General features: G+C 34.5%; 1 pseudogene; it reads left to right on the top strand.

The window, feature by feature from the left end:
• The first annotated feature begins 19,366 nt into the window (after positions 1 to 19,366).
• Positions 19,367 to 22,286, top strand: LOC120176820 (annotated as a pseudogene).
• The last annotated feature ends 2,474 nt before the right edge of the window (positions 22,287 to 24,760 follow it).

Genomic DNA, 24,760 nt, shown 5'->3' on the forward strand with positions numbered 1-24,760 from the left:
TCCATTTAAACCTATTGAGGTGGAAATGCTTCTAGGTTTCCCTAAAAACCATACACGATGAGGAAGATCTGTTAGAGACATGTTCCCCGGTGGTATCAATGTCCTGTCTCTTTTCTGTGGGATCAGTGATACAGAGGTTGCCTTCTACCATCTTGGTATTCATTTGAAAACAAATGTGCAATAACTGAATGGTGATCAGTTGGAGTAATTGATGAGTAGATTTGGCGGATTCGACCTTGTTGTCGGTGGCATCCAGTGTAACAACCTTACTCATATGAAAGGCCTATAAGTGTAAATTTTGTCCCAATGTCTTATTCTGTGCCATAACTTCTCAAATTCAAGTTCAGCAATCTTCTGAAGGACATAATGGATATAATATTGACAAATAAAATGGTCGACGTGGAATAGGCAGCAATGATGTATCAAGACTTGATCCAACATCTCGGTATAACCAGAGTGCAAGTGGTGGACTTTTTCATTCCCATAGTATACATTAATGGGACTTATAACTCTATGATATAATCTTCTTGAGAACAAGGATTGATGGCTGGGGAAAATAATTTGTATGGTGATGCTTATCGCCCTCAGCATGAGATAAGTGATAATCTTTCTTGATGGATTGCTAATAATGTCACAGGAGAGTGTCACAAGTTCAATTCTCTCGACTTTCTGGCTCATTGGACCACTTTCTTTCAAGAATGTGAAATGCTTCATCTTTTTGGCATCACTTTATTTTTCTACAATAGAAGTAGAATAAGCAGCAACTTGCTTCAAGGACCTTTCACATTTGAGACTGTCCTATTTGAAAATGTTTTTTCTCCTTTCCTTATCAAAAAATGAAAAAATTTTATAAAGTATTTCCTATTTCAGGTTTACAATAGAATCAAATCATAAACCATGAAATTAATGAATATCAAATAAATCAACTACTCTTTTAAATCATTCAAAAATCATAGTCCTATTGCAAGTGTTAAAATTATTGATTGATTTAAGGTGCAGGTTGATTCTAGTAAAGTAAGGTCTCTCAGGTTAGTCCAGCATATATGTCTCTTTGGGCTTCCATTAACTTGAAGAAATGATTGTTATGCTCATTTTATAGAGATACTTCTCGTTGTTATGTTCATCTCGTAGAGATACTTCTTGTTTCCAGACTCTCAGGACCATATTTGGGATGTGGTGTGCTTCATTAAGAGCTTAAGATCATCTCTTATGTCATTGTTGCACCATTTAATATTCGAGCCGCCTTTTCAGGTTTTCAACTCGAATCCTCCTTTGGTTTCAAAATGTTATTTAAAAATTTATATCTTGAACCCCCTTTTATCATTTTTTATATCATGCATTAAAGATTTAAAAATATTGTAAATAAAAATCAATCCTGAGAGGCGGAATGAAATCTGAAGATATGTTTCTTTCACATAGAAATCCATGTATGATTAGAATGGACTTTTCAGGTACGTAATGTAGGCCAGGGCTTCAATCTTGCCTTTTCAAGTGTTTTAAGGGTAATTGAACCAAGGATCAATTCATTCTGATGCCTTCAATCTTGCCTTGCTTGACTTGGATCTGCTTTGCTGGGGGGTTTTCCATAAGATTCATTCATCTCCAGCATTTCTTGTGCTTCTTGTTGAATATGAATCTTTGAACTTATTGCACTTGATCAACTTTGTAACTTGAGGCTCAATGAGTCACCCATCTTAATTCAATTTTTCTTCTTTTTTTTTTCTTTTTCTTTTTTTCATTTTTTCCTTTTTCCCTTTTTCCCTTTTTTTTAATCATAGGACTTTAATTGCTTTGAGAACCTCCTTTTCCTCTTACATTTCAAAAATTCTTTCGTTATTCTTGAATGGATTGATCTTCAAGCACTTTGTACTTGATTTACCTTGTATTTCAAAACTCTCTTCATTTTATGAAGTTTTGCCTTCGTAATTGACAATCTTTATTCTTATGAGCAGATATCCTTCACTTTGCCCCCCAATATGGAAGATGATCCTTGGTTAAGGTTGAATCAGAAAAAATTTTATAGGCTCAAAAGGGGACAACAAGGGATATATATATATATATACATATGAAAGGATGAATGAAACAATGCCGTTCGTCATGTCATACACAGAAGCCTTTGTAAAAAGAGTTATCCCCAGGGGGATGAATATTCAAGATTAATCTTTATTTGCATAAAAATGTAATTAATGCATGACATATTTATTCGAATCAATCCATTTTTCTTCTTCTTTGAGTATGCCCCAATCACTCAAAATTATCTTCAATAAGTTGATCCATGATGCTTCATCTCGTCTCTTCTTGCAGGAATGTTCATGAATAATTTGAAAGTTCGGTTCTTTTGAGGTCTTTTGGTTCATGATGGTTTTGTATTTGGAAGGACAAATGTGTGACTTTTGAAGTCGTATATATAGTGGAGGGTAATGAACCAATCAACTCTACCCGATAAGGTAAACATCTGGATTTGGTGTCTCAAAAACAGGTAGAGGCATTATTCCTGAGTCTCAGATAAATGTATGGTCAAGATTTGGTTTTTGTAAGGGTTAAGTAATTGGTGTTGGATGGGATATGGAATATATAATTTTACCACTTGCCAAAGATCTATAACTCTTAAAAGAATATTTTAATTTACTTGATACTCATAAATTTCAAGATTAAAATTCAATTCCTTGCTCATAACCATAAAAGTAACACAAGTTTATTTATTGCACAAAAAGCGGAGAAAGGAACAAAAAACATATTCAAACAAGATGTTGAAAATAAAAAGGTACTATAGTGGTAAATAACACTTCCACTTGTTTATGCATCATTACTTCTCTAATGTTGGGTGTGTAATCGGCTCAAGATTTTCATCTTTATTTGCCCCCCATTTCTTGATCATTTCTCTTAACTGGGCTTGTTTGGATGATTCTTCAGACGTACCAACCTCTACTTCTTTCTTAGCAGCTTTGTGGTCAGATCTTATCTCCTCGTTTATCAGTTGGAAATTAGGTTCAAAACAATTTTTATTGGTGACAATAGCTTTGTCATGATTCTGAACACATATTGTAACTGTGATGGGCGTAGTATTCGTTATGTTCTCTAAATTGCCCAAAGCCCCATCTGTCCTCAGGAAGTCTGATATGGGTGTTTGAGATTTTTTTCATGACTGCATCTTCCCAGTTTATTTTTAGACCTACGGGCCAATCTCAGATTACATCCATGGGAACCTTTTTGCTTTCCTTTCCTTTTCCATTTTCTTGAGTTTGATATTCTGCACAGGATTTGATCACATTAGTCTCTATCGAGGTGATGATTTCTAAGCATTGAATTTTAACCCCTTCTTCTACCCTGTATTTTTTAATTGCTTTACTAGGAACCTTAGCTGAACAATTTGGAATTCCAGTATGGTTTATCCAAGGAAACTCCTTATAGGTCCAATTCTCATTTGGAGGCCACTGTGGAGTAGTTAATCTAGCTGAGAGCATTTTTAATGCAATTTTTCACCTGAAAAGTGGAAGGGAGAAAATTGAAAACCCTGCACATTCTTTTTCTTCTTGATCAACCTTTGACCCTTTTCTATGCCTCTTTTCTTTGGGTAAGCTTATTTCTTACAACGGAATTTTTTCTTTCATTGATTCTTCATTCACCATTAATTCACCAGTACCTCTTGGGACCAAATCTTGAAGTTGTCTTGAATTACCATGCTCTTTAATAGGTTCTTGATCATCAGACACTATCACGTCGAACTCATTAATATTCAAAACCTCATTCATAGCCTTCACATCGGGATCCTCTAAGGGCTTCCCTCCATAGATCATATCATTCATCATGCTCATTAACATGGTCATTTGTTCTGTTGAATCAGCCTGGAACTTTTTTGCATGATCAGTCATTTCTTGTTGAGTCTTGATAAGTTACTCTTGCAATTTCTCGATTCTACCAACCCTTGCTAGAATCTCATTCATGGCTATTATCTCTCTTTAGGAGGACCAAGTTAGCTCCACTTTGATTTCAAAAATTCTGTCATGGAATTCTCCACGAATTATTCCACGTTGTTATGATTAAATGCATGTAAAATAGTTCAAAAATGAAAATATAAATACAAACGTAAAAATGCAAAATGCAAATGCAAATGTAAATATGTGAATGTAACAATAAAAATGCAAATTGTGCAATACAAAAGCAAACATAAAAAATATAAATGAAAATGCAAAGATGCAAAATGCAAATGCATGTATGAAAAGGTATTACTCAAGAGTGATCATCTTAGAACAGATTTCATTGAACACAAAAGTTTCCGTGCATCAAACAAAACTTTATATATAGGGGACAACTTTCAGTCCTATCTTCAACAAAACTTTACATATAGGGGATAACTTTCCCAATTTCTTTTCTGAAGCCAAGTTAGTCTATCAACTTATGGGCCATATTGCTTGTCTGGACTGCAGCTTCTTCCGTGACATTCTCTTTTATCTTCTGTATCAGTTCTCAGAGTTGCTCATTTTCCCTTGTAAGAGAACTTTTGTGTTCAAGAAATTCTTGAACAATATATTCATATATGTTGCAGTTCTTTTTCAGCTTGATGACCCCTGTTATCCACTCTTCTGGAGTGTTTCCTAGGCCAGCATTTTGAAAGGCTTGACTGACCTTTTGGAAATCTTCATGCATGGTTTCCATTTTGGTGCTCAATTTATCATTTTCAATCTTTAAATGACGCATTTGAACCTCGGACCTCAGCAAATCTTCTTTCTTCTGTACGCCCCTACTGATGCTCTTACCATTGAAGACTTTGGAGGTTCCACTCTTACCAAACTAGGTCGATCATTTATCATAAATTGTGAGGTTCCATGATCTAAAAGACTTTGGACTCGACGTTTGAAGGCAAGACAATTTTCGATGGTATGCCCTTGAGCTCCGGCATGATATTCATAATAAACGTTGATGTCATACCAATTCGGATACGGAGGCTGAAATGGTTTTATGTAGTACGGAGCCACTTCTCGTGCTTCAAGTGGCTTCTCATACAACTCTTTATATGATATAGGGATAGTATTAACATGAAAATCGTCTTTTTTCTCTTGGATTGAACCTGAGTTTTAGACGTCGGGAGCATACTAAACTTCGATGATTTCATATTACCTGATTTTTTCTCATCTCTGAAAACTTTTACAGTTGTCACCATTTCTTTGGTATCTCCAGACGATTTGTGAATACGAATGATGATTGTCTGTAATTTCTCAAATTGGTTAAGATCAGAAGTCCCTTGTATATCTGAAATTGCATGATTATCATCATTGAGTTCTTTCTCTTTTTGTGCAAGAATCTTTATTCCTTTGGCCAAAACAAATATTCTACAAATCATCTTGGACATCTTCTCTATTATTTCTTGTATCTCCTTTTGCTCTTCAATGGGAATACGATCTTTGAGTGCATAGCTCTCCTCTATCCTCGGAATTCTCTCAGGATGCCATTCCATGGTTGCGTCATATTTTGTTCGATCATAAAACTTTTTGTCCATTTATGATTTCTTTCCAATTTGATTAACAGTCTTTCCAGTTAACACCTTTTGGTTATGCCATGATCATGCAATGTAAACAAAAGAAATCAATGAAAAATAAAATGAGAAAGAAAAAAAATAAATTGGGGTTAGTACCAATTAATGGAAAGAAAAGATTCTATTTATCATGGTGTATAAATCCTAACCTCATGCTCTCTAGTTCCATGCTTTGTTTGGAAAAATTAACCTAACCGCATGATTACTAATTCACAGGCATTTATTCAGGATAAAGGAAAAAATCAGATAAATCAAAAGCTAAAGCTTATTTCTCCTTTGTGTACCTACAGACAGAGGTTCAGTACTGTCTTATATCAGATGAATTTCTATGGTTTATTATATACAGGGTTTTAGTTCTAGGATTAAAGGTACTCGAACTGTCCTTATTGATGCCCCCTTGGGCTGCCAAACCCTCAATCATAGTCCATCACAGACTTAAGTGGACCGAGTTCAATTCAAGGGTACACATTTCTCTATGCCTGACACGGAGAATAAATTCTCACGAAGACATAGAGCATATGAACCCCAAAAGTTACTTACCAGGTCTGACACAGAGAATAAATTCTCACGAAGACGTCGCTTTCACTCACACTTAAAAGGGACAAGCTTAATTATAAAACTTATGTTATGCAATGCAAGTGATGTGTGTGAGGAGAAATGTTCAAACCTCTGACAAACAAATAAATAATGAAATTTAATACTTGAAAATAAAATAAAAATATTAAAAAATAATATACATATAAATATTATGAAAATAATAAGTATATATAAAAAATTTTGAAAAAAAATTATAAATTAAATATATGAATTTTTAATTCTAATTAATAGAGACAATTTATAATTGATTTTAAAAGCTTGACCAGAGTCCCCAGCGGAGTCGCCAAGCTGTCGTAACCGGTTTTCATCCGGGCACGAAATTTTACTTAGCGGAAAAAAAATGAATAAATAAATGATTTTGATAAAAAAAATATTTTGGGAGTCGTCATTGACCTTTTTGGATTAGGTAGGTCAAATACCTAAAAATAATCTTTTAAAATAGTTTTAAATAAAATATAATTTAAAAGATAAAATTGATCTGCGTATAACCAAAAGTAAAAAGGATTTGTGGTCAATTATATTTAGGGAATGATTAGCACCACTATAACGCCCAAAATTGGTACTCATTAATTATAAATTGTCTCTTTTACTGGAAATTTAAAAATTCAAAAATATATTTAATTCATAATCTTGTTATTTCAAATTTATTAATATAATTTTAAGAAAATATATTAATGTCTATATATATTTTTATTTTTATAAATAAGATATTTATTTTCTTAGAAATATCAGAAAATGACTTATAAGTGCTTTAAGACAGCCCATTTCTTAATATTAAAAAATAAATAAATATTAATAAAACGTTAAAAAATAATATATATAATTTATAAAAGTAAAATATCTATTTATTTAAAAATATCAGAAAATGAACATCCAGTTGCTTTAAGATTGCCCCTTCTTAATATTGAAAAATAAATAAACATTTTTCTTAAAAGTAATTTATAAAATTAAATTTATAAATAGGATTTTAATAGAAAAAAATAAAAAAAATAAATATTATATATATATTTATATGACTTAAGATAATAATAATAAAATAATAATGAAAATAAAATACTAATTTAAAAGTATTGAAAAATAAAGTACAATACAAAATATAAATAAAATTGCAATAAAATTAATAAAATAAATTAAAAAACTTATAATATTAAAATATAAATATTGAAAATAAAGATACTAATTCGAAACATTATAAAAGATAGTGATTTAAAGGTGTAATTTACCCTAATTAATTAATTCTGATTAAAATAAAATTTATTAAAATTGCAGGGACTAAATAGGTTATTTTACTTAAAATATATAAAAGCAGGTGATGACTAAATTATAAATAAAGTAAAATTAAAAGATCGAATTAACATGATTGCATTTTGATTTAAGTGACTAAAATGAAAATTTACAAAGCTAAAGGTATCGCGAAAAGGATTTGGCCATACCAAAATTACGGATACACCCCTCCCCAAAACGACGTCGTTTAGGGGAGGATATTTATACCCTTTATGGCCGGCCATAATGGTCATCTCTTCTCATTTATTTTTCTTTCTTCTCTCTCTTTAAAAGAGAGAAAAAATTTTCTCTCAACTCTCTCTTCAATCCCCTCACCAGAGGAACGAGCTTCGACCGGCAGCCGCGCTCCGACGCCGACCACCACCACTGCCCACCGTCAACGGTGGCCGAAATTCCTAAATTACCCTAAAACATAGGTTTTGACCTCCTAAGGCCGAATATGGCCTTTGTTTTCTTTAAATCCCCTTAGATTTCCGTAGATCTAGGAAAACTAAAGCTTTTACCTTGGTTAAAACAATGTCTCCGGCGACGATTGGGCTCTCCTCGGTGGTAAGTCCCTCGTTCTTGCTCTATTTTCTCTTGGTTTTTAGTCTTTGTTGCTGTCGTGTGGTTGTGCTTGCCCGTTTCTGGTTCCTGCCCTGTTGGTCTCTGTCGCCTCTGTTCTTGCTTGTTGTTTGGTTATTTCTCCTCGGATTCTTCCTCTATGATTTCTTCGATGGCCTCGATTTTTTTAATGTTGCTAATAATGTAAACGGTAAAATAAATTGGCGCTACCTATTACATTAAACTACCTACCGGATATGTTGAAAGTATCGATTCCATTTAAATAAGTATTAACCTTTTGGAATTTAAAAGAAAAACAGTAATATAGCCTATAAAGTATCGATACTTTATAAAAATGTATTGATACATAATAATATAACAGGTAAAATATGACAAAACCAGTTTCATTATGACAAAACCGGTAAAGAGCTACCAGATATGTTGAAAGTATCGATATTTTATAAAAATGTATCGATACTTTACAATATAACAGGTAAAAATATGACAAAACCAGTTTCATTATGACAAAACCAGTAAAGAGCTATCTGATATGTTGAAAGTATTGATACTTTATAAAAATATATCGATACTTTATAATATAACAGATAAAAATATGACAAAACCAGTTTCATTATGACTAAATCGGTAAAAAGCTACCGGATATGTTGAAAGTATCAATACTTTATAAAAATGTATCGATACTTTACAATATAACAGGTAAAAATATGACAAAATCAGTTTTATTATGACAAAATCGGTAAAGAGCTACCAGATATGTTGAAAGTATTGATACTTTTTGTACATATATTGATATTTTGTTGAAAGTTATATAATTTATGTTTCAAAAATTTTAATAGTGCTTCATGTTTTCCACCTACAATATTAATTTAATAATTTCATTTACACAAAAAATTATTTAATTGTTTAAATATTTTATAAAATATTATTTAGAATTTAAATTTAACAATTTTAACCAAAGATAATAATAAATATGTAATATCTATGTTTATTATTTTTAATTTAATAATAATATATATTGTAACATAAAAATAAATCATTAGACGAGTATAATTACTAAATTAATATCTTAAAACTCACTCAAAATATAACCTTAAATTAATATTTTCTACAGTGAAATAAGTATAGACACTTATATATATGTATCGATTCTTACCGATAACCAAAATTTACCAGTTACCAAAATTTTTAATAGTTTTTCATATTTTCTACCTACAACATTATTAGTCTTACAATATAATATATAGCACTAAACCGAATTTATTAAATATCTTTTAATATATTTGATAACACTATATATTAACTGTATAATAGTATGTCTTTCCTGAGACAACCTCATAATATCATGGTTTTCAGAATCGGACCGGTTAGCGGACCGGTTAGCGAACCGGTCATGCTACCGGTTCACTGGTTCAACTGTTCAAACCGATCCGACCGGTCGGAAGAAACGGACGACGTCATAATTATTTAAAAAATTAAATAAAAATACCAAAAATATTTAATAAAAAATAATTTTTTATATCACAAGTCATATTCAAAGCAAATCATAATATATATAAGTTAAAAACCATAAAATCAAGTGAAACAAAATGATTCAAATTAGCTACAACATAATATTTAAGGTAAAACATATTAAATAATAAATATAATTATATAACTATAATTAAAAAATAAATATGTGGCTAAAAAAATCACAAGAAAATGATATTGTTTGGTTTAATTTTTTTTTTAAACAATATCACATGGCTAAGAAACATAGAAGAGCATCTCAACTAACTTCTATAAATAATAGAGGTAATTTGACATTCAAAATCATGGAGCCTTTTGGTGAGCATTGAGTGAACTATTCTTTCACTTCAATCAAGCTCGAATTTTATGCTTCCATCGAGCTTCTAAATTTTTTTTAGTTCAAGCCTTTTCGAGTTCAAGTTTCAATATTATATTTCAAGTTTGAGTTGAATTTAATAATTTTTAGCTCGTGAGTTTGAGTCGAGTTGAGCTTACTTTTAAAGTTTTCAAGTTCGAGTCGAGCTCATCAATACTCGAGTTCGACTTGGCTCGTTTAACAAACGACGTCGTTTGGTTTAATTTTTAAAAAAAATAATAAAATTAGCGGTTTTTTCTAGTTTTTCCGGTTTTTAGCCGGTCCGATTCGAACGGTTCAGCGATTCCGGCCGGTTCACTAATAACGGTTCAATCGGTGTAAATTGAATAAGACTAGACAATAATTTCCGGTTGAACCAATAGAACCAATCGATCCGATCCGATTTTCAAAACAATGCATAATATCCTGCTAAAATGAGGCAGCCAAGCCAAAGTACCACTGTACCTAATAGCAAGCACTCGTAACCTGTTGCCACATGTCCATCAAACCTCAATGGTCAAACATTCAACTTTTAAGCTGTAAGAGGTTCTGGAAACCATCGTAAATATTTTGCTATCAATATTCAATCAAACGGTTGGAAGACCAGCCATTAATTATACGTAAAACCATGTCACATTGATCACTGGGTCGGGACTAGAACATTAAAAATTCTATGTAAATTCTTAAAAAAAATGAGATAAGTTTTATAACTGTAACATAATATTAAGTATTGATATTTTTTATATTTTTCTTCGAATAAAATTTTTTGGGCTCCGCCTCTGTTGATCAATGATCATGTGATGGAAACCCACCATAACCGGAGATCTGGAACCGTCCGATCACTGTAAGTACGGCGTAGTGAATAAGGGAGAGTAAGTAGGATGGTTTTCATTTTTACTTGCTAAAGGCCTACCCAATAAGGAACAGAGTTATCTTGAGAATTGAGAAAAAAAAAAGTATCATAAAGAAGAGAGAAAAATTTCAGTGACCGAAAATGTTTAAAAATATACGATTTTAATTAAATTTTTTTGGATTTACGAAAATGACCAATAAATTCGCAACGCGAACTCCAATTTCGTAACACAGTTTCCAAATTCGAGTTCGCAACTCGAATTTCTTTTCCACAACGCGAATTTGTAATTCACAACACAGAAGTCAAATTCGCAAAGCGCGTTTATTTTCGCAACACGAATTTTATTTTCGAATTCGAAACACAATATTAATTTTGAAACACAAATGTAAACAGTATAATCGTAACTTATTACCTAAAACCCTAAATCACAACTCAGTCTCATCTCCATCTCTCACTCTCTACGGCGACATCCGTCCCCATCTCTGGCGAAATCCGTCCCCATCTCTGGAGAAATATGTCCCCATATCCGGTGACCCCCCTCTATCTCCATCTCTCAAAGCCACCCTCACAACCATTCACGACCACAAATGGAAAATCAACCATCGAGGGTTAGTTTTTTTAATTATTTTTATTTTGAAATTTTTGTATTATTATTAGATTTTTCATATTTAAATTGATGATAAATTTACTGGTAATTTCAATATATAGATTAACCATTTCACTTAGATTGCTTAGTAAATTCATTCGGTTACTGCCAATACTGCTAAACTGTTTAGTCTTTAACCTTGTGAAGTTAGTATTTGTCTTTGTTTTATCTTTTGGTTGAAGTAATGCAATTCATTCAAGTTTCAATTTGCAGAATAATAGTTTTTGAAACGTAAATTCGCAACACAAAAATGAAATTCGCAACACGAAAATTGCAACGCAATTTTAGTTTCGCGTTGCGAATTTAAGTTTCAGAAACTACTATTCTTCTACAAATTGAAACTTGAATGAATTGCATTACTTCAACCAAAAAACAAAGACAAATACTAACTTCACAGTGTTGCGAGTTTAAGTTTCAAGAATAAACTACTACTCTTTATGTTGTCCTTGAACCTGCACTAAACCTATATGTTGTCCTTTTAAATGTTTATATAAGTGCTTACTTCTGGAATGTTATCTGATGCATTTTGTGAACTATGATAGAATAATGACTTGGGTGAATACCGTGCTAGTTTGAAACATATTTGGCTCTGTTTTCACTGTTTAATATCATGTCTGTTTATAGTGTATAATTTGTAGTTTTTGGTATATCTAACTTGGTATGTTTATTGTTTTTGTTATAAATTTTTTTCGGCTTCATTGACTTTAAGGAATAAATTAAGCCTAGCCACTACAATTGTGTCGACACTTACACCTATACAAAGAAAATTGTTTGAGGATACTTTCTTCGGGTCACGGCTGAAAGTACAACATCCAGGTGGAGATGCTATGTTGACCCATTTGTTTCTTCAGACCATGACTAACGATCTACCCAAGAGGATACAACATGGTGATGAAGAGATATGGTTTCATTTTCCACCGGCGTATGCTTGTTTTGGGCGGGAGGAGTTTTGCTTAATCACTGGTCTACGTTTTAGACACGATGAAGTAGGTCGGTACACTAGTCATATCGTCCACCCATCATGGTTATTTTGGGTTTTTCCTGAGCTGGCAAAGGCGAAGCCCAGTTTACACGTCGACGACTTGAAAAGATTACTTCTTAAAGATGGTTTTACTCGGATGGATGACCTTGATGTTGTCCGAGTATGCCTTTTATTACTTTTGAATGTCGACTTTTTAGGCAAAGAGGCCAGACAACCTATTTCTGAGGACCTAATATTATTGGTAGAGGACCTAAATGCATGGAACGTATTTCCGTGGGGTTCATATCTATGGAAAGCTACCTAGAAAAGGTTGTCGTCTGCCTTTGAGGACCGTCGTAGTTTGCGTGGCCATGGTTCCAAATACACTTTGGTAGGCTTTATTTGAGCCTTTAAGGTAAGAATTTCTATATAATGTTTCCAAAATTATAATTAAATTAACAATTACTAAAATTAATATTGTGTATTTTATTGTTTGTAGATTTGGATATTTGAGGTTTTTCCCAGCATGCGGACATATGCAATCAAAAAATCAAATGATATTCCTAAGGTTATTACCTGGAGGAGGATCCGGCTGTTGGATTGGGAAGATTTACTACCATATACGACGATGAATGATGTAAGTTAACACAAATACTACCATATATAAACAAGTTATTACTAGTAGATGTTTGACTTTGTTTGAGCTTTTATATTGTTAGGAGGCAAACTATCTATTACAGAGGCTGACATCCACAGAGGTTGAGCTTGCCACTGATTGGTGGCAAGCTAGTAAGCATTTTTTGATGGGACGGATGATGAGTACCCCCCACTTCGAGAGCCATCACCTGATTGAGCCGATTCTACAGCTCGACACCGAGATCCATCACCTAATCGAGTCGATTATACACCTCCACACCGAAAGTCATCATCTATTCCATCACATCATCAAGCCTCTTCTCCACCATCACCTCATGATAGGCGACCGACAAAGATGCCACGGCATTTATCTCTCCGTTCTCCACCTCCACGGGATGAGTTAGGGGAGTTACGTGATGAGGTCAGTGTTTTGCGTGATGAGGTCGGTACTTTACGTTATGATAATGGTGCATGGCATGATGAGGTACTGTCTTTACGTGGTGAGGTCGATGTTTTACGCGATGACAATGGTGTTTTACGTGGTGAGATATCTACTTTACATGATGAGGTAGACGTTCTTACTCTACGTAATGAGGTAAGTTTGTTTAATACTACACTAAAAATACAAATAATCTTTTTTCGGCATTATTTATTTATTTATTTACTGATTTATGTAATAATTTATTTTTAGCGGCCCGATAAGGTAGATGCTTTACGTTGGGTTTTTCTTGCATGACGGGGTTTACTCATCAGACGTCGTGCACGTGCCATTATATCTCCTTTCACCCCAATAGTTCCAAGACTCCGTAAGAAGAAGCCCGATTCACCTATCATCGTTCAAGAGGCTCCTCCTATCGTTCAAAAGGCCCCTCTCATCGTTCAAGAAGCCCTTCCCACCGTTCAAGAGGCCCCTCTCATCGTTCAAGAGGTCTCTCCCACCGTTCAAGAGCCCGATTCACATGGCATACTATGTCGACATATTGATAAACACCCTCACGTGCCCGATATGATGGATAAGAGTTGCCTTTCGTATGAGTTACCGGCCAGTACCATTCCTTAACAGGAGATGAGAACACTACCGGACACAATTATGGATAATACCCTTTGGGCTAAGATCGCAGTTGATTTTTATCTACATGAGCGGAGGCAGGGGTGTTACGCTGACATATGCAAAATCTACGATAGTATGCATTTGTTTCTTGATCGGTCTTGGTGGGGTGTTTTATTAGGGGTTGAAGAGAATGGCTATTTCGAATGGGGGGTAAGTCTTATATTCTTCTTATATTGCATTTTGATTATTTTTTTAAAATTTATTAAATTTACTAATATATGTATTTTTTTATAAAACAACATATTGATGCATGGGTGTCACGTCTTCTGATTATAAGGAAATTGAAGAAAATAAAAAAAACGTGATGAACTATTATGCCTTCGTCTTTTCACGTAGCTCACTTGAATGATCAGAGAGACGCTTCATATGCGTTGAGTAATGGAAAAACTATCATTTATCCTACGTAGTGGGAGGTCGATAAGGTTAGTATTTTTTTGAATATTTTAAAAGTGTTCATAGATTTTATTTGATGTGCGCAATTGAATTATTATTTATGATTGCAGGTGTTTATCCATGTTATGGAACGTCGTCATTGGTTTCTCGTCAAGCTTCAGCTCCCATCCCTGAAGACGATAGTATATGACAGCATGTTAAATTACATACCATTGTCTGATTTAAAATATATTATTTGTAAGGGATGGAGCGCTCATTTGGCTAAATACTTGGATGCGATTGATTGTTGGACTAATTCTGGAAACATTAAGCCAAAAAAGTTCAAAGTTACAATGATGAGAGACGAGACAGCGCCACAACAAACGGTGGGAGCCAGAGGAGATTGTGGTCCTCTTGTTGCATGTGCTTAGAACGTTTGACGACAAGAGGTAAACAGTTTCTAACTCCCATAGATAGAGATAGAGGTGTAGTTGGGTTGTGGTTTTGGTATTTTATGGCTAGAGCGATATATACGAGACGTTGCCTACCTGCATCCGCGTGCTGAAAGTGTGCATAAACAACCATTTGTTATTGGTAAGTATGAGCAAGTGTTGTTAACATATAATTCAATAATTTGTTGTTTGCTGGTTATAGATGTGTAGAAAATCTCATGGCCATAACGTTTCTGCAGGTTAATCCTGAAGTGAGCTGCGTGAACAAATTGATGTATTTGGATGTAAGCTCCCTATTGTTAGGAGCATTTGGATATACTATGAACAAATGTTTTACATATATATAGCAACTCATTTACAATGTTGTTTAATTGATTTGTTGTTTAATTGACAATCTGCATTATGTTGAAGGCAAAAAAGACATGTTGAAGGTACACTTTCGCAAAGCGAAAGTCAAATTCGCGTTGCGATTATTGCGAAAGACAAATTCGCGTTGCGAATTTTTCTTTCGCAATAATTGCAACGTGAATTTAACTTTCACGTTGCGAATTCAAGGAAAACACCTTCAAAAAGATAACATACAACAATCTGATAAGTGATAACAATTGAACAGATCATAGCAATGTTCAAACTCAAGTTACTAATGCATGTCTAACTGAAAATGTATGCATTCACACATAAAATACACATAATACAACGTTTGCATTTAAAAATCACCTAAGTTAATAAGTCCCAATATGTGAAACCGGTTGTGATTGGAATTTTGATTTTGATTGCGATTTTGATTTCCTTTTGCTTAGCACCATATGAGCTTTGAATTTTGATGAGGATCCATATTTTGGTAGAGGAAAATATTATTGTGATGGCACTGGTGTTCCACTTGTCAACCTTATATGACCAATTTCCTTGCATCGACTACATGTTGATATCCTCTTCTCTTCACCCTTAGACGGTATACGATCATGATTTTTTGGTCGGCCAGGTAGCCTGTTGTCCATGACTGGTGGCAAAACTGTTTGTAAGTCATCTGGTATGTCCCACTCAGAAGGATGTGGAATAGGGTAGACAATCTCGGCATAAGTCTGTCGATATACTTCTGTAGTGTAGCAATCCATAGCTTATGCGCTTGAATCATCTTGGTTTAGATAAAGAGCAACTTTTATAACATGGCCACACGGATAACCAGATGTTTGTCATTTCATACAACTACACGTCTTTGCATTTAGATCGATAAGCTCATTTAAGTTATTATCAAATACTTCAAACAAAGTGTTTGAACATGGTTCAACTCTCCATGACGTTGACTTCACAACATGTTTCGTTATCTTTTTTTCAGTCCATGGTGTAACACGACGTTCCAATGTTCCTGTAAATTTAAATAAATAATACTTAGTAAAATATATTAAATATGACAAGTTACGAACTTAAAGAAATAATACCTGCATGATTTCTTTTCTTGTAGTACCACTGTTGAATAGAGGATCAAAAAAACTCCATTAACATAGTAATGTGTAATTTTCGAGAATGACGACTTAGAGCGTTGATTGATTCTGCACTATTAGACGTCATGAAACCATATCTTGCTCCAAGTTGATGTACTCTTGACCATCTTTCAAACCCGACATCTTCTAGTGTTTGAGCACATTGAGGCAAAACACGTCTTAAACAATTTATATGCTTATTAAAATCCACTTCCCGATAACTTTTTCCAACCTTCCAGTATGTCCATTTGTGATTTTTTATACCAGCAGACCTTGATTTTAGATTTCTGTACAAATGAACACCACAAAGTCCATGAAAAGCGTCTGGGAAACACCTTCTAACAGCGTTGTCAATTGAGTTTGCCCTATCGGATATGATTGTTAGATTGCTAATATGACCTATACAATCCCTAAAATGTCCCGTAAACCATGTCTATGAATCAGAGGTTTCAGATTTGCCAACCCCGTAAGCTATTGGCAGTATCCCATTGTTAGCATCCATGGCTACTGCTAATAAGTTTACTCCAACGTATCAACCTTTCAAATATGCTCCGTCAACTATAATAACTGGGCACATGCAAGTAATAAACGAACGAATCTACAAAATACTTGAGAATATGAGATACTAATCTTGAACCGAGCATTCATGTCAGTCATAATTTCATGTCCCCGATATACCCTGCCATTCAAAAACATTAACTCAGCCAGAAAACCACCCAACACCTTTTTGTTTGCTTGTCTATGGTGAGGAAAAACTTGGGTTCTTGAACATGTATATTTATTAATAAAAGTCCTAACTTGAAACATTTCGCAATATTTTATCCTCTTTGCAATCATAAGTCACGTACAGTTTTTGTCAATCATATACCTTGTTTCGAAACGATCTTTTCTTGATTTGTTAACTTTTAGTTGATAGCCATCTTCCACACATTTCGTATACAAAGCTATCTTCAAGTCTTCCTTTGTATAAAAACAATCATCTTTCTTGATACGAATAACTTTTGTGTAATAATCAACTACTATCTTTACCAACTCTTCTTTCGGTATCTGAAGTAATTCTGGCATATTCCAGTTATACTCCCGTGTCATTTTCTTCTTTTTCTTTTCTTCGGGGACTTCTTCTTCTTTTTCTTATTCTTCAGGGTTATATGAATTACAGAATGGATGTTCAACATATTCATTCACAGTTGTAACTTCCTCCTCATTACCATCAACAACATCTTCCTCGGCAGCGGCTGTTTCATCATCAAAATTCGGGTATTGACCAATATCAAAATCATCATTACACTGTCTTATTCTGAAACATCATCAAAATCCGAGTATTGACCAAGATCAAAGTCCGGGTATTGACCAAGATCAAATTTTGAATACTGGCTAGTACTCACAATATTTTTTAATGGCTCATCATCATCTAACTGGTCAATACGAAAACCGGAATTTGGTACTTAAAGTTAATTGGGATTTGGATTAGGGAAAGGTTGTGGGTTTTGAGATTGTGTTTGATATTGTGTTGGTATTGGAAATGTGGTGAAACAAAATTTTCTTGGTGATGAAATTGTGGTGGAACTATTAAATTTTGAGGTTGATAACAACGTTGTACATTGTGAGCACCATAAACTGGGGTTGAAGAACTTAGTTGATTACTACCCGCTACTGACCCAACTTCACTACTTCTAGGTTCAACAACATACAATGTAACATCATCTTCTTGCGAAATACTAATGTAAGTAATGAATCGTTCAACATCTTCATTGTCGGTTAACAAATAAACTTTACATTTTCTCTGATAAGATATCCTAAATCCACTTAGGGACTCTAAATTCAATTTCTTTGCAACACGTAACATTAGAGTTTCATAAGTTAACATTTTTAATTACAGTTTTAGTTGAAGATTCATGGGTAAAGGCATATATTGTAAAACACCATGAACATTCTCCCATGACCCTCCAAAACACAAATCTATCTAAACATGATCAACATTAAATGATTTCATTCTACAAAATACTAAACAAACGAGCTATAAACTAGATATCATCACTAGCTTAGAGAAAAACATATCTTTATTAAGTTGATAGTTGATAATTTGGGAGATAAATCATTGAAAAATTATATAGAAATAAAATTATGTAAAAAAAATTAGAGATGGGGAAGGATGTCGTTGGATATAAGAACGAATGTCGGCGGAGAGAGTGATAGATGGAGATGGAATGAGTTGCGATTTAGGGATTTAGGTTATGAGTTGCTGTTGTTGCGTAGTTTATATACCCAAAACATTTATGTTGCGAAAATAAAAGATGTTGCGAAATTAAAATTCGTGTTGCGAATTCGAAAATCTTTGTTGCAAAAGGAAACTTGTGTTGCGAAAAAAAAAATTCGCGCTGCGAATTCAGAAATCGAGTTACGAATTGAAATTCCGCGTTGCGATTGCAGAAACTGAGTTGTGAATTTGGGAAATTCGCGTTGCGAATTTGGAAATTGTGTTGCGAAATTAAAGTTCGCGTTACGAATTTGTTGATCATTTTCGTAAATTCAAAAATAATTGATTAAAATCGTATATTATATTACCTTTTCGATTACTGAAATTAATTTCACTGTATAGAAAAAGGACATATATCGATAAAACAAACCCACCCTCCCTATAAAAGCGTGGAATCCACCTCCATTAACGGTTACGATTACATCAATGTATAAGTATTATTTACGGCCGGGGCCCACTCCTTCGATCCCTCTAAAATCCAATTATTCATGTTCACATAGAGCGATCAAAGTAGTAGCTATCATCAATTTTCACAAACTACACGCGCTTCCATTCTAGCGTTTATAACAACAAAAAACAGGCAAGCAAAAGAGAAGCGTTGTGGTTTTACTTTATATTTCCAGTTCACCAAAATGAAGAAAAATTTATTAGGAATAAAACGCTTTCCCACCAGTGGCAGTCGCCAGCAAAGCCATATGCATTCTTATATGTCTCCTGTTTTAACTCAGCTCTATTTTTCTTTTTCGTTTCGCTCTCGTGACACCTTAGAAAACCTCGCATTTATCTCCGATTTCTTTTCCCTTTATGGGTTCTCACCGGAAAATCGTATTTGGGTCTCACAGGCCGCCGACAACAACAGCAGACAAATAGAGCAAAACCCAACCATTCTTCCTCGTTTGTTTTTTTGTTTTCCATTTTTCAAGTAAAATATCTCAGAATGGTTGTAAATTTTGGCTATGTTGTTTTAGCTTCAGTGCTGATATTATGTTTGGGAGTGAACTCAGAGCCGGTTCAAGACAAGCAAGCTCTCCTTGCCTTCCTCTCGCAGACCAAACACTCGAACCGGATCCAATGGAACTCATCAACTTCAGCCTGCGATTGGGTCGGTGTGCAATGCGACGCGAACCGCTCTTTTGTCTACACTCTTCGGTTTCCTGGTGTGGGTCTCATCGGCTCCATTCCGCCCAACACGATCGGCCGGTTGAACAACCTACGAGTCTTAAGTCTCCGAGCAAATGGTCTGTCCGGTGAGATCCCAGCTGACTTTTCCAATTTGTCTCTCCTCCGTAGCCTTTATTTGCAGGATAACGCCTTCAGCGGCACGTTCCCATCCAGTGTCACTAGCTTAACTCGTTTGGCGCAGCTTGATCTTTCTTCTAACAATTTCTCCGGGCCTATCCCTTTTGGGGTCAACAATATGACTCATCTTACCAGGTTGTTCTTGCAAAACAACAAGTTTTCCGGTTCTCTCCCGAGCATCGACTCCAGCGGTTTGGACGAGTTCAATGTTGCTAATAACAGCCTAAACGGTTCAATCCCCGACACGTTATCCACATATCCTGCTTCTTCATTCGCCGGAAACCTTCGGCTTTGTGATAGCCCGCTCCGTCCATGTAACCCATTCTTCCCTTCGCCGGCACCGTCCCCTTCCGAGCACATTTTGCCCACAAATTCTGGTAAAAAGTCCAGAAATCTTTCCACCGGCGCCATTATTGCTATTGCCGTGGGGTCGGCAATCGTCGCGTTACTGCTGCTATTATTCATCATCCTTTGCCTCCGTAAGCGGCAACGACAACCATCGAAGCAGCAGAAGCCGGTTACGGCGGATATAAGGGCGGTTCCGCCGGCGGAGGCGGGAACATCCTCATCGAAAGATGATATAACTGGAGCGTCAACAGAAGGGGAAAGGAATAAGCTCGTGTTCTTCGAAGGTGGGGTTTATAGCTTCGACCTGGAGGATTTGTTGAGGGCTTCGGCTGAAGTGTTGGGAAAAGGTAGTGTGGGAACGTAGTACAAGGCGGTGCTAGAGGAAGGGACGACGGTGGTCGTTAAACGATTAAAAGACGTGGCGGTCAGTATAAAGGATTTCGAAATGCAGATGGAAATGCTGGGTCAAATTAGGCATGAAAATGTGGTTCCTTTGAGAGCGTTTTATTATTCCAAAGATGAGAAATTGCTGGTTTCCGATTTCATGCGCGACGGTAGCTTGTCTGCCCTGCTTCATGGTAAGTTTCTCTGTTTCATTTCAGTATTTTTTTTCTTTTCTTTTCTTAGAGAGTCGAATAATCCATGCAAATTTATTCTTAAAAATTCAAACATATACCTGACAAACTCCAGCTGCTTAATTTATGTTTTTTTCCTCCCTGTTTTACGTTGTGATAATATTATATTTGTGGGAACATAGTGGAATGTTGCTGGAATAATGCATGGTTACGGATTCCTTTGTACAAATCCCCATTTCCTCAGCCAACATTCTTACATTACAAGAGTTTATGAAACAATGGCCGTTTTCATTCACATTCCACTCCCAATACTGCAATCTCATTATTCATATGTTGATCCACCGACATTGTTTCATTACACTTTTTTTTTTACCAAACTTGTAATCAACAGTCCCTCGTAGTTATGAGTTATTTTTAACTTTCCTTTCAATTCAAGGAATCTGAATATGGTTAGAGCACTATTTGAAGTTAGATTAGTATGATCATAAATCATAACTAGTCACTAATCAAAGTTCTTGATGTCTTTGACATCCTACAAAACTATTGGCATTAGGTTCACATTGGCTAGTCATGAAAATTACAGCTCAATTAGGCAATTTACTTTTTGTTTTTGGTAATGAAGTAAAGGGTCCTGTGATAATGCAGGTAGTAGAGGCTCGGGTCGTACTCCGTTGGGTTGGGACAATCGGATGAGAATAGCATTAAGCACCGCGAGGGGCCTAGCCCACCTCCATGTTTCAGGGAAGGTGATCCATGGCAATATCAAGGCTTCCAACATCCTTCTCCGGCCGGAACAAGAAGCCTGCATCTCTGACTTTGGTCTCAACCCTCTGTTCGGCAACACTACCCCACCTAGCCGCGTTGCAAGCTACAGAGCACCCGAAGTACTCGAAACCCGGAAAGTTAGCTTCAAGTCTGATGTGTATAGTTTTGGAGTGTTGTTGCTAGAGTTATTAACCGGCAAAGCACCAAATCAAGCATCCTTGGGAGAAGAAGGGATCGACCTACCTCGTTGGGTCCAATCCGTGGTTCGAGAGGAATGGACAGCTGAAGTTTTCGATGTGGAGCTAATGAGATACCACAGCATCGAAGAGGAAATGGTGCAACTGTTGCAAATCGCAATGACTTGTGTATCGACTGCGCCTGATCAAAGACCCACCATGCCCGAAGTGGTACGGATGATTGAGGAAATGAATAGAGTGGAAACAGATGATGGATTACGGCAGTCGTCTGATGATCCTTCGAAAGGATCGGACAGCCAGACTCCCCCAACAGAGTCGAGGACCACACCTCGATCCGGTACTCCTTAAACGCGCTACGAAAGTGAAATAAAAAGAAAAAGAAAATTGAAAAAGCAAAAACAGAGTATGGGGTCCTTTGGTTCTCCTTGAAACGAACACAATGCGCAAGTAAAAGTGATAAAGTGCACAGTTGGTTGGGGGGAGTAACTAATGTTTGCCCCCAAATTTGTCTTTTTTTTTATTTCGTTTTCCTGTTTTATTTTTTTTTTCTTATTATATTTTAATTTGCAAATTTTTTATAGTTGGAGTTGAAAAGGGGATTTGAATTTTTTTTTTTTTTTGAAGGATGGTGGTTCCATGAACTTATTGGAATTTGACCATTTGATGGACTTAGTTGTTCTCTCTCTTTTCTTTTCCCAAGTGTCCCTAAAAAGCAAAACAATGCAACTTTTGCCGCTACCATTTTCGATTTACATAAATAGGATCTGAACCATCAACGCTCAGGGTCTTGAATTTTAAGAGTGGCACTCTTGATTAGTATTGGAAGTGTTGTTTTTAATGATAAAGGGATGAAAATGTAGGAAAGCAAAAAGCAAAATGTAGATGCTCATTTTGTATGGGGATTTCATTCTAGTTCTCGTTGTGTTAATCAATTCGAATTGTTGGTTTAGGGTATTTAATTATATCTGGGCGAATGTATATATGTGTGTAGGGTGTATATTATATACGTTCATATATGATATTATAATTAATTATTAGTATTCGTCTCAATTATGTGTTTATATATATATATATATATAATATATATTGTAGTTAGATATATTATTAGATATATATTCGTCTCAATTATGTGTTTATCTATAGTATAAATTAATCATTAAGTATTAATATTAATTATGTGAGTGTTTATATATATATGCATATATTATATATTGTTATTATAAATATATATGTCGGTAATTATATTATTATATGTATGTTTGTACGACTATAGTTTAAAATATATACATGTAAGCTAAAAAATTAAAAAAAATGAATAGTTAAATTTTATTAATCTTGTTCGCAAGCCTAAGGTTACAAATTTAAACGAAGCCCAAAAGATTGAATGTAATTCCCATCTCTCGTATATATTTTCGTACACAAGATACAAATGTCAGATCACTCTTAAAGTATTTCTCATTTGTAAAACTCATAAAATTTTGTTTCGAAATTTAAAATCAAAACATTTTAGTCAATACTAAAACAATCATTGAAACATATTATCAAAGTTATCGTTTTAAAACACATTCCAAAGCATTTTTCTTAATTTCGATTACATGCCAGCTATTTTCAAAATGAACATGATTGTCCTACTGTTACTAATGAGAGTCAACCTTAGATTGATGATAGTTGCTGCTACTACTGCACTCCTTACTCGGCTAGTCTCTACTTTCACCTACGCTTGAAATCAACACACGTTAAATATTTACTTAGTGAGACATAATATTGTAAATAGACGTTAGTATATTTATAAGTATATCATGGTTATTTGGTTTCGAACTAAATTGTATACTCTATAAGGATAAACTAAATCATTATCATTTAAACCAAATTTATTTCATACAATCATCGTAATGATACTTATTAAGTCCTGCATACTCATCATTCTGTATCTTTTCCCCCAATTATTCTTTCATAATTATTTATTATTTTCATTTATGGCATCCTTTCATGCCAATAATGCACTGTTATGTCAAAATACACTGTTAAGCATTTAACCTTTTACTAAAAGGCATTTAACCTTTCAAATTGCCAATATTGACACATTTCTGCCAAATGCACAGCTAGGCCATTAATCTTTGACTCAAAGGCATTTAACCTTTCATCTAACTGGCAATATTGACACCTTTCTGCCAAATGCACAGCTAGGCCATTAATCTTTTACTCAAAGGCATTTAACCTTTCATCTAACTGGTAATATTGACATATTTCTGTCAAATGCACAACTAGGCCATTAATCTTTTACTCAAAGGCATTTAACCTTTCATCTAACCGGCAATATTGACACATTTCTGCCAAATGCACATCAAGGCCATTAATCGTTTACTCAAAGGTATTTAACCTTTCATCTAACTAGTAATATTGACACCTTTCTGCCAAATGCACAACTATGTCATTAATCTTTTAGTCAAAGGCATTTAACCTTTCATCTAACTACCAATATTGACACATTTCTGCCAGATGCACAACTAGGCCATTAATCTTTTATTTTAGAACAATTTCTACTATAATAATTATTCATAATATCAATTTAATCTTTCAAATCATTATACACTCAATGGTTTATACCTATAGTGCCAATGCAAAAATTCCACAATCTTACTATAATTTACGTGGGTTGCACCCACAATAACAATAAGAAAATTCATATAATTTCTTAGTTTTTTCACATAAAGTTCCCATACGGAAATTCATAAACAAATTATGAACTTCTTAACTTTTTGCACACAAAGTGCCCATACGAAAATTCATAAACTTATTATAAACTTTTGAGTTTTGCACATATATTGCCCATAAGGAATTTCATAAACATATTATGAATTTCTTAGTTTTTGAACTAATTCGTAGCAGCCATAAGGATTAGATAAGTCCCTATTATTGAAACCAAACTTCTTTCATACTATTATCATAAACATCCTTAGTATGTCCA

Source organism: Hibiscus syriacus, unplaced genomic scaffold (assembly GCF_006381635.1).
Source record: "Hibiscus syriacus cultivar Baekdansim isolate YM2019G1 unplaced genomic scaffold, ASM638163v2 tig00003403_pilon, whole genome shotgun sequence".
Classification (NCBI taxonomy): domain Eukaryota; kingdom Viridiplantae; phylum Streptophyta; class Magnoliopsida; order Malvales; family Malvaceae; genus Hibiscus; species Hibiscus syriacus.